This window comes from Myotis myotis, unplaced genomic scaffold (assembly GCF_014108235.1).
Source record: "Myotis myotis isolate mMyoMyo1 unplaced genomic scaffold, mMyoMyo1.p scaffold_m19_p_29, whole genome shotgun sequence".
Taxonomy (NCBI): domain Eukaryota; kingdom Metazoa; phylum Chordata; class Mammalia; order Chiroptera; family Vespertilionidae; genus Myotis; species Myotis myotis.
Genome location: NW_023416334.1, coordinates 671,524 through 682,918, shown reverse-complemented (window position 1 = coordinate 682,918; position 11,395 = coordinate 671,524).

Genomic DNA, 11,395 nt, shown 5'->3' with positions numbered 1-11,395 from the left:
GGCCATTACTGAATTTCCCCAGGGCAAACAGGATGTGGGGATGGAGAGAGAGAATATGAGTGGTACACATGGCCGATAGCGCAGGTCCTAGAAAGATTCCCCTAGACAAAGGGAAGTAAAAGTAACTAAGAAAGGCCCCAGCCCATTAATGACTAGGTCTCTTTGTGATCCTGTAAAATGGACGCCCGCTCTCGGAGTGTTATTAAGCATCTCATTTTCACCATGTTTTTGTTTCCCAGTCTGTCATTTGAAATTTAAATGGATGAGCCATTTCTCACAATCTGTGGACACACCCAGGACTTCTATGCCCACGAAGAGAAAAAGGCTAGCTCAAGGGAAGGCGCCCCACCCCATGTTGGGTGGCCTTGTGGCCTAAGCCCCATCTCTTCACAGATGCTATGGAATAAGCCTGAGACTGTTTTTCTTTGGAAGATGGCGAAAATGACACAAGGAAAATACATAGGCTGGGTTTGGGAAACAAGATGAATGTTTCCATGATAATGGGCAGTTCTTGAATAATAATAGACCACATTCCAAGGTTGCCTCCTGGGTCCTGGGGGACACTCCTGTTTTTATAAAGAAAAATAAAATAAAATAATACTTTTGTTACAGAATTTACCAGGCGACCAAAAAATACACAGGAGTATCCGGGGATACAGGAAAAACCCATTTATTTCCAGATGTACTAGTACCGTGACTCAGGGGAGCCTGTTTCCAAATCCTGAGCAAACTGATATGGAGGAAGTTTTCTCTTTATACCCTTTGGCTTCTTTGTCCCCAAATAAGGATCAGACTTCCGGACCTTTCGTGGGCTTTGCAAAAAGCCCTGTGTGTTGGGATGGGGGCTGTGAGATCACACCTAAAGGCATGGCCTGGCGCCATTGCCGATAACCCCCTCTAGGCATTGTGTATGGTTCACGGTTTATGGCCTCTGTAAAATGTGAGTCTTTAGGTAAACAGGTCTTGCAAGACCAGATAATTAAGGAAGGGGCAGTGACTAGACCAGTGATGGCGAACCTATGACACGCGTGTCAGAGGTGACACGCAAACTCATTTTTTTGGTTGATTTTTCTTTGTTAAATGGCATTTAAATATATAAAGTAAATATCAAAAATATAAGTCTTTGTTTTACTATGGTTGCAAATATCAAAAAATTTCTATATGTGACACGGCACCAGAGTTAAGTTAGGGTTTTTTAAAATGCTGACACGCCGAGCTCAAAAGGTTCGCCATCACTGGACTAGACTATAGGCTAACAGGAATGTGCATTAGGGATACTGATGAACTAGGTACAGGGTCAGGCTGGTGGTTTCCACCCCAAAAAATGTCTTATTTTCCTCATCACTTTAACATTAAAGTCACTGAAAGCCAGTGAATTATCTCTGTTACAAGAATTTGCCAAGGAAAACGCCTTGGCTAGTAATAATTGGCTTTAAAATCTCAAAGTGGTTTAAAGCAAAATATATATAACTAAAATGAAGGGTATATGGTAAATCTTTTTCAGTGGTAATTATATCTGCCTAAACATAGTTTTCCAAAGTCTTTGGTAACTTAAAGCTTTGGAGTTTGCTGTATTAAATTTAAAAAATTATTAAATATCTAGGTATTTTGAAATGACAGAATACTGAAACATTAATCTGAGTTTGCCTCATATGAAAAATCTAGAGGATAGATTTGAATCTATTAGTTGAATATGTCTTGTATTTTATTTGAAATATCTCTTGAAATATGGATATATTACTAATTTGAGAAATGCTAAGTATTTAACTTGCCACCTACATCTGAGGCTTCTAAAAGTTAAAAGTTCAAACTAAGTCGGGAGAAATTATATAGTTGTGATAATAGAATACATGAAATATGGAAATTCATTTTTGAGGAAAATAATTATTGCTTTTTTCTCTGAAAAATTAGTAGCTCAAAATACATTATAATCTTTATGTGTATGTGTGTCTGTGTACTATGTGTGGTAAAATTTCAACTTAGGATATAATATCTTATTGGCCTGATTAAAAAAGAGGCTTAATTCTATGGTCTGAACCAAATTTTTAATATTAAAACCAGTTTAAATTTAATTGATGTCTTTTAGAATAATTACAAAAAGTATGTAATATAATCTTTGGGTTATATATATCTGATAGTCTTTCCTAGTTAAATTTCAAGACTTTAACTGAGAGACAGCTTTGGGACATTTCAAGGGCCCTGGAATGATTCAAAGATTTATTCTCTCTTCTTACAATAAATATTTTTGAACTAAATTAGGCAGATCTAATATACTTGAAATCACGTGGGAAGCTTTGTCAAATAAAAATTAATAACTGTGTTCTATTTATATACATATATTTTAAATGTTATAGAGATTTCAGCCTGTAAGCTTGACAGGACAAGGTTGCTGAATACTTCTTAAGCAAAACCAGAATATTCAGCAGTGGAATTTCAAAACAGGAGCATACATAATGCCTCAGACCCTCACCCAGCCTGCTCTTCAGATTGGCTAGGGGCTGGGGCGGCATCTGTACTTCTGGGTTAAATGTATAAGTTTGCTTACTTTGCTTTTTCAATAAAGATGCCTACTTTAATTACTTAATAAGTTAGCTTTTTACAGTATTGCTGGGAGCTGGTCCATCCTTGCTGTTTTCAAGGGACCTGGCATATATGGCATATTGTTCTTAATATGTTTGCTCACCTTCTTGGCACTATGTGTTTTAACCAAGGTCTCCTCTCTGAGAAAGGTTGTTTCCCCAGGTAGGGATTTTCCCCTGAAGTTAGGGAGGGAATAAAACCTCTTAACTAAGTGCCAGGCGGGTAATTAATCACTTTAACTACGAACAATCGTGCTTAAGCTACATAATCTTTACTCCCTGGAATGAAGATAAGAAACGCCCTAACCTTTGTAATAGAGATTGATAGGATTGAATCAACTGGTATAAATACAGATGTAACAAGACAGCAAGAGTCAGAACTTAGAACACAGAACTTAGAACACAGAACTTAGTATACGGAACCAAGAGAGACAGAACCTAGGCACAGAACCTACACAGAACGTTCTCTAGAGACAGAAGAACTTCGCTGGAGAGAACATGGAAAAAGATACTGGACAGAAACTGGCCTCAGAACCTAGAGACAGAACCTAGCGAGAGAACATGGCAAAAGATCCTGGACTGAACCTGACTACAGAAATTGGCAAGAGAACCTGACTAGAACCTGGTGACTGAACCTGGCTGGAGAACCTGGACAGAACCTGGCTGGAGAACCTAGCGAGGGAACATGGCTACAGAACCTGGCTGGAGAACCTAGCAAGGGAACATGGCTACAGAACCTGGCTGGAGATCCAAAGCAGAACTTCGCTGGAGATCCAGACCAGAACTTGGCTGGAGATTCTGGCTAGAGATCCTGGCTAGGCTGCTGATCAACTGAACGCTGTCTCCGTGTCCTTCCTTCTTCGCCGACTCCATCCACACCTTTGGGGACCCCTGGACCCGCTGGGGTTGGACCCCGGCACAGTATAATCAAAGTCTCATATAAACTCACATGAGAAGCCAATATTTTATGAGCAACTGGTTCTAGTAGAGTCCAAAGTAAAATTTGCATACATATGCAAATAAGCACTAGCCAAAAGAAATGCTGTTTAAAAGTAAATTTAAGCTTAATAAGGAGAAATTTAAAAATCTCTTCTACTATTATTTACAAAGTAAACTAAAAGTTATTACTCAAGCATTAAATCTTACCATTAATGAAACATCATAAGTAAAAAGAAAGTTACTTTTATTTAAGATGTATGCATTGCAGTATTGGCCAGTATGTCTCTCTCCTACCTGTTTTTCTGAAAGGCAACCAAGTTGGTTGTTCTGTTTAAAAGAAAGTAAAAGTCTTTAATGTAGCAATTTATGGCAAGCCCACAGGAAAAGTAAACTTTAGCAATGTTTACCCAATTAGAAAAGAAAATCCCTAAATGGGACTTAAAGATTGCTCTGGAAAAGGTACAGAAAGTAACGCCCTTCAAATATCTAGAAACTGTAATGAAAATCAATGTATTAGACCTCAAAAGGTAGAAATTCAGAAGGATTGCCTTAAGACCTTAAATGACTTTTAGAAATTATTAGAGGACATTAATTAGTTAAGACCTTATCTCTAAGGGAGAAATGACAAATTTATTCAATATATTTAGGGAATCCTGAGGAAGCTTTTATTAAGTGTATGCAGGGACCTACGGAATCATTTTCTAATTTTGTGACTTGCCTCACTGGGACAGTGAGATGGCAAATACAGCAGTTTACAACCATCTAAAAATATATAAATGCTAAGCGGTTTGAGACCATCTAGTAAATCCTATCTTCCCTAAACCGAAGATACTTAAGAGTAAATGATTTGTATTTTGCCTCCCTAAACAAAGGTTAAATAGCTTATGTCAATGTACTCAGGGAGACAGATAACAGAAATCCAATTAGTGTCATTTGCTGCCCACACCCAAGGACAAATGAAGTTAGAAAATAAACCTTATTTCAGACTAATTTAAATTGGTAAATTAAAATCAGTGGACATTCAGAAGAACTTAATTGTCACCTACTAAAAACCAAATTACTACAGTTTTTATATTACACCCCTATTATTATACCAAAAAATACTAGGCAGGAACCTATTCCTGGAGCATTAACTGTTTTTACTGACATCTCCTGCAATGGCAAAGCTGCTTATCATACAGTAACTTCAGACCGAGTCACCCAGACCAGTCACACTTCTGTGCAAAGAACTGAATTAGAAGCTCTCAAGGCTGCACTGCAGGATCTCCAAGAGCCTCTTAGTATGATTTCTGATTCTGCCTATGCTGCTGGCCTGGTAAACAGAATTGAGACTGCTCGATTAAAATGGCTCAGTGGCCAAAGTCTATTTATACTATTTAAAATGGATACCACAAATTGTACAGCAAAGACAATATCCCTTTATATTACTCATATCAGGGCTCATACCACCCTGCCTGGTCCTTTACCAAAAGGAAATGCATATGCCGATCAGTTGGTTGCTTTATTACAACAGGCCACAGAGTCTCATCAGCTTTTACATCAGCCTGCCAAAATGTTGCCTAAACAATTCTCAATCAGTCAACAGCAGGCTAAACAGATTATCAAGGAATGTCCCACTTGTATGTTACATCTGCCTCAAAGGCCTAATACAGAAATTAACCCTCAAGGATTAATAAGGGACCATATCTGGCAAATGGATGTAACACATTATACTCCTTTTGGATGCCTTGGGGCATTGCATGTCTCTGTAGATACCCTTTCAAAAGTCCTTTGGGCCACTGCATCTACAGAAGAAATGGTGAAACTGGTCATTAACCATTGCCTAACTGCTTTTGCCATCGTAGGAATTTCAAAAAGTATTAAAACTGATAATGGACCTGTATTCCCAAAGACAGGCAATTATAAAACATCAGTAGCTAAAAATACCAACTTGAAAAACAAAAAAGGGGGAATCGTGATGCTGAGGAAATCTCCTGTAGGTAGACTACACCAAGCCTTAATTACCTTAAATTTTTTCACTGTAACACTGATGGCAAGATACCAATGGAATTACACTGGCGTCATAATAAGCCAAGTGAAAAAGGTTTGGTTAGATGGAAAAACCCTGAGTCTGGTTTATGGAAGGGTCCCAACCCTTTATTAAAATTTTGTCAAGAATATGCTTGTGTATTTCCAGAAAACGCCAAGCCTGTGTGGATCCTGCAAGGAACATCAAACTCCAACATGAAGCCATGGAAGGAATTGACCAAACTAATGAGGACCTTGCACCTGAAGCTTCATCCTGTACCTGTGGTCGCAGACAGATGACTACTCTGGCCCCAAATAGCAGAAGCCCCAGGAAAACTTACAGACTAATTCCTTAGATGCCTGGCAGCAGTTTAAAAAGGACATGAAAGAACTCAGTCCTTTTCAATGGATCTCCCTAGATTTGCCTCTTAGCATAACCACTATTGTCTATCTCATTCTTGGTCTTATATGTTTATTTCTAGTCTGCAGATGTGAAATAAAGAGTCTTAAAAAGACTTGAGCCCTACAGAAGACATATACATTTCAAGATTTATTAAGAAAAAAAAAAGGAGGGAATGCTGGAGGCTAAAGCAAACAGCAATTAGCATAAAAGTGCAAAAGAGACATTGGAACACCAATGGACTTTGATAGTCAGCAGGGCTGAATTTCAGCACAAGACCTGCTGTGATTGCAATGGCTTGAGGTGATTTCCCCATCTGATAATCTTTACATTGTTTACCAAACTTTACCCTTGATCTGTCTGTATGCATTGCTAAAGGGCAAATGTGTATTCAGAGTGAATAGAAAGCAGATGGCCTGGCCGGTTTGGCTCAGTGGATAGAGCCTCGGCCCTCGGACTGAAGGGTCCCAGGTTCGATTCCGGTCAAGGGCATGTACCTCGGTTGCAGGCACATCCCCAGTGGGGAGTGTGCAGGAGGCTGCTGATCGATGTTTCTCTCTCATGTTTCTGACTCTCTCTATCCCTCTCCCTTCCTCTTTGTAAAAAAATCAGTAAAATATATAAAAAAGAAAAAGAAAAAAAAAAAGAAAGCAGATGGGACCCAGTCTCAGTGTGCCTCTTCAGGAAAGAGGTCTCCACCTGGCTCCAATGCCTTCTAAATTCATATTTCTTGTGTAGCATTTTCATTTGTATATCAGCCTCTCCTTCAGATCTTGAACTTCACTGTGCAGGTTATGGCATTAATTTGCATATCTCTGATAATTAGTGGCATTGAACATCTTTTCATAGGTCTACTGGCCCTCTTATGTCCTCTTCATACAAATGTCTTTTTGGATCCTCTGTATTGTATATGCGTGTGTGGAATTTGGATGAGTTCATTGTAAGTTTTGTATATTAACCCCGAATTGGATGCATCTTTGACTAATATCTTCTCCTATTTTGTTGGTTGTCCTTTTGTTTTGTTGATGGTTTCCTTTGTTGTGCAAAGCCTTTTTAGTTTGATGTCATCCCATTTGCTTATTTTGTTTTTTTCCCTTGTCCAAGGAGATATATAAAAAATATTACTAAGAGCAATGTCAAAGAGTTTGCTATGTTTTCTTCTGGGAGTTTTACAGTTTTAGGTCCTTCATTTAAGCTTTTAGTCCATTTTAAGTTACTCTTATGTATGGTGTAAAGAAGTGGTCTAGTTTTATTTTTTTGCATACAACTGTCCAGTTTTCCCAACAACATTCATTGAAGAAACTGTCTTTATCCCATTGTATATATTATTGCCTCCTTTTTCATAGTTTAATTGATCATTAGGCATGGGTTTACTTCCTGGCTTTCTTTTTTGTTCCTTGACTTATATGTTCATTTTTATGCCAGTACTATGCTGTTTTGATCATTAAAGCCTTGTAATATAGTTTAATATCAAATAACATGATACCTCCAACTTTGTTCTTTTTCTCAAGATTGCTTGGGTTATTTGGAGTCTTCTATGGTTCTGTGTAAATTTTAGAATTATTTGTTCACATTCTGTGAAAAATGTCACTGGTATTGTGATAGGGATTTCATTGACTCTATAGATGGCTTTGGGTAGTATGAGCATTTAAAAAATGTTAATTCTTCCCATCCACGAGCATGGTATATGCTTTTATTTATTTGCATCTTCAAATTTTTTCTTACTTTTTAAAATTTTTTATTCTTATTTTTTTAATGGAAGGAAGGAGAGAGAATTTATTTTCATTTTTTAAAAATATATTTTTATTGATTTCAGAAAGGAAGGAAGAGGGAGAGACAGAAACATCAATGATAGAGAATTATTGATTAGCTGCCTCATGCACGCCCCCTACTGGGGATCAAACTTGCAACCTGGGCATGTGCCCTGGCCAGAATTGAACCCCGGACGCTTCTCTCCACTGAGCCAACCAGCCAGGGCTTCCTCAGTTTCTTTCTTAAACGTCTTATGATTTTCTGATTACAGTTTTCTGTTACTAGGTGTTTCGTTTTTTTTGCAGTTGTAAATGGGATTGTTTTCTTAATTTCTCTTTCTGATAGTATATTATTGGTGTATAAAAATGCAACCAATTTCTGAATATTAAATTTGTATCCTGCTACTTTACTGAATTAATTTATCAGTTATAATAGTTTTTTTAAATGAATTTTTAAGTTTCTCTATTTTGTATCATGTCATCTGCAAATAATGACAGTTTTACTTGGATGCCTTTTATTTCTTTTTTTGTCTGATTGCTTTGGCTAGGACTTCCAAAAGTATGTTGAGTAAAAGTACTAAAGTGAACATTTTTGCCTTGTTTCTGATCCTAAGGAAAATGCTTTTAGCTTTTCACAGTGGAGTATGTCATTAGCTATGGATTTATCATACATGGCCTTTATTATATTGAGGTATGTTCCCTCTATTTCCACTTTGCCGAGAATTTTTATCATAATGGGGGATAGATTTTGTCAAGTGCTTTTTCTGCATCTAATTATATAATTTTTGTTTATGTGATGTATCATGTTAAGTGATTTGCAGATATTGAATCAAACTTGCATCCCAAGAATAAGTCCCACTTGATAATGGTGTATGATCTTTTTAATATATTCCTGAATTTGGTTGCAACCTAATGAGTGAGATCGTGTGATATTTATCTTTCTCTGACTTGCTTATTTCACGTAGCATGATACTTTTGAAGTCTATTTTGTTGGATATGAGTATTGCTACTCCAGCTTTTTTTTTCTTTTCCATTTGCATGGAAAAATTTTTTCCATCCCTTCACTTTCATCCTGTGTGTGTTCTTTGTTTTGAGGTGGGTCTCTTGTAGACAGCTTATAGTTGGGTCATGTTTTTGTATCCCTTCAGCTACCTTACACCTTTTGATTGGAGCATTTAATCCATTTACATTTAGGGTTATTAATGAGAGGTACTTATTTATAGCCATTTAAGTTCTGTATGGCTAGGTTTCTCTCTCTGTTTCTTCTCCTCAGCAATCCCTTACAGCAATCCCTTTAGCATTTCTTGTAATGCTGGCTTGGTGGTGATGAATTCCTTTAGCCCCCACCCCCGCCTTTTTTTTTTTTTTTTGGTCTGGGAAACTCTTTATTTGACCATCTATTTTGAATGATAGCCTTGCTGGATATAGTAATCTTGGTCTCAGATCCTTGCTTTTCATAACCTTGAGTACTTCATGCCATTCCCTTCTGGCCTGTAGAGTTTCTGATAAGAAATCAGGTGTCAGCCTTATGGGAGCTCCTTTGTAGGTAACAGTTTTCTTTTCTCTTGTTGCCTTTAAGATTCTTCATCTTTAATTTTTGGCATTTTAATTATGATGTGTCTGGGCATGGGTCTGTTTGGGTTCTTCTTGTTTGGGGCTCTCTGTGTCTCCTGAACTTGTGTGACATTTTCCCTTTACCAGGTTTAGGGAAGTTTTCTACCATTATTTCTTCAAACACCTTCTCTATTCCTTTCTCCCTTTCTGCCTCTTCTGGCACACCTGCTATTCTAATATTGTTATGTTTCACATTGTCCCCCAGCTCCCTTAAGCTGTCCTCATATTTTTTAATTGTTTTTTCTTTTTGGTTCTCTAATTGAGTGATATTTTAACTCTGTCTTCTAATTCACTGATTTGATCCTCAGCTTCCCCTAATCTGCTGTGTATTCCTTCCAATGTGTTCTTTATTTGTTATGTCATTCTTTATCTCAGACTTTCCTTTTTTCATAGTTACTGTGTCTTGTTTCATACTGTTGAGCATTTTTACCATCATTACTCTGAACTCTGTTTCAGATAAATTTCTTATCTCTGCTTCATTTATATCTCTTCTGGAGAATTCACTAGTTCTTTCATTTGGGGGTTGTTTCTTTGTTTCATTTTGATTGTCTGTTTGGGTTTGTGACCATGTATTAGGTAGATCCTTTATACCTCTCAATCTCTAGTGCAGGACAGTGTTAAAGTCTGTTTCTGACTAATTGGATCAGGCAAAGACTCAAAGCTTCCAGAGACTGCCTCTGTCTACAAACTGATAGGATTCCGACTTGAATTGCCCCCAGGCAATCGTCCTCAGGTGTGGCAAGAGTTTTTTCAACAGCTGGGGCAGTTGCTTCTGCCTGGAGGCTAAGTGTTACTTTTAATCTCTCTTTTTTTTTTTATTATTTACTTTTAATCTCTTAAGTGGCCTCAGGACAAGGTGTTTTCCAATAGGGTATGTTGACTGTCTTCCCCCCAGGAAAGTCAGATGTCTATGTGGGAAAGATGTCCTCTGATGTGTGAGGGAATGGCTCAGCCCGGGGAACTTGGGGTGTCTGCCTTCTGAGCTCCATACCATGAGTCCCAAGTCCTGGGTTCTGCTCTCACAGCTGCAGTCCACTTCACCCTCCCTCTGCCAGAGCACAACATGGGTGGCTCCACAGGGAATTTTTGTGCCTTGGCCTTTTAAGAGGGTGCCCGAACTTTCAGCTGCCACTCCCTGGCAGACAACACCCCACTGCTTTTCACAGCTAGATGTTATGTGGGTACCCTCCTCAGTTTGGTCTCTCTGCTGGGGAGCCCCGCTTCAGGATTAGATCTGAGAGTTCTCAGTGGCACCCCCTCACAGCTGAGATATCTCTCTGGGACTTCAGTTGCTGTCTGTCAGTGTCCAGCCAGCCCCTCCGTGCCTCTGCCTCTCCTCCCAGTCTCTATGCAGTCTCCACTTTCGGTCCTTGGTTATCAGGGTTCTCTCCTGTGAGTTTTCCATTGATTATTCAGGAAGCCCTTCCAGATTTCAGTTGTAATTTAAGCTTGTTCCTGGGAGCATGTCCGTGCAGCATCCTCCTACTTCGCCGCCATTTTCATTTTGATAATGAGCTCATTTAACTTTTTATTCTCTTGGAAAACTTTCAGCCAGCCTTTGATTTTAAATAATAGTCTTGCCGAATAGAGTTATCTTGGTTGTAAGTCCTTGCTTTTCATCACTTTGAATATTTTGTGCTAATTCCCTCTGGCCTGAACTATTTAGGTTGAAAAATCAACCAATAGTCTTATGGAAGTTCTCTTGTAGATAACTAAGTGTTTTTCTCTTGCTGTTTTTAAGATTCTGTCTTTAACCTTTGCTTTTTTAATTATGATATGTCTTAGGGTGGGCCTTTTTGGGTTCTTTTTTAAAAAATATATATTTTTATTGACTTTAGAGAGGAAGGGAGAGGGAGAGAGAGATAGAAACATCAATGATGAGAGAGAATCATTGATCGGCTGCCTCCTGCACACCTCACACTGGGGATTGAGCCCACAACCTGGGTATGTGCCCTGACTGGGAATTGAACCAGTGGCCTCCTGGTTCATTAGGTCGATGGTCAACCACTGAGCCACGTTGCTAGCTGGGCTTTGGGTTCTTTTTGTTTGAAATTCTCTGTGCTTCCTGGGCTTGTGTGTCCATTTCCTTTAACAGTTTAAGGAAG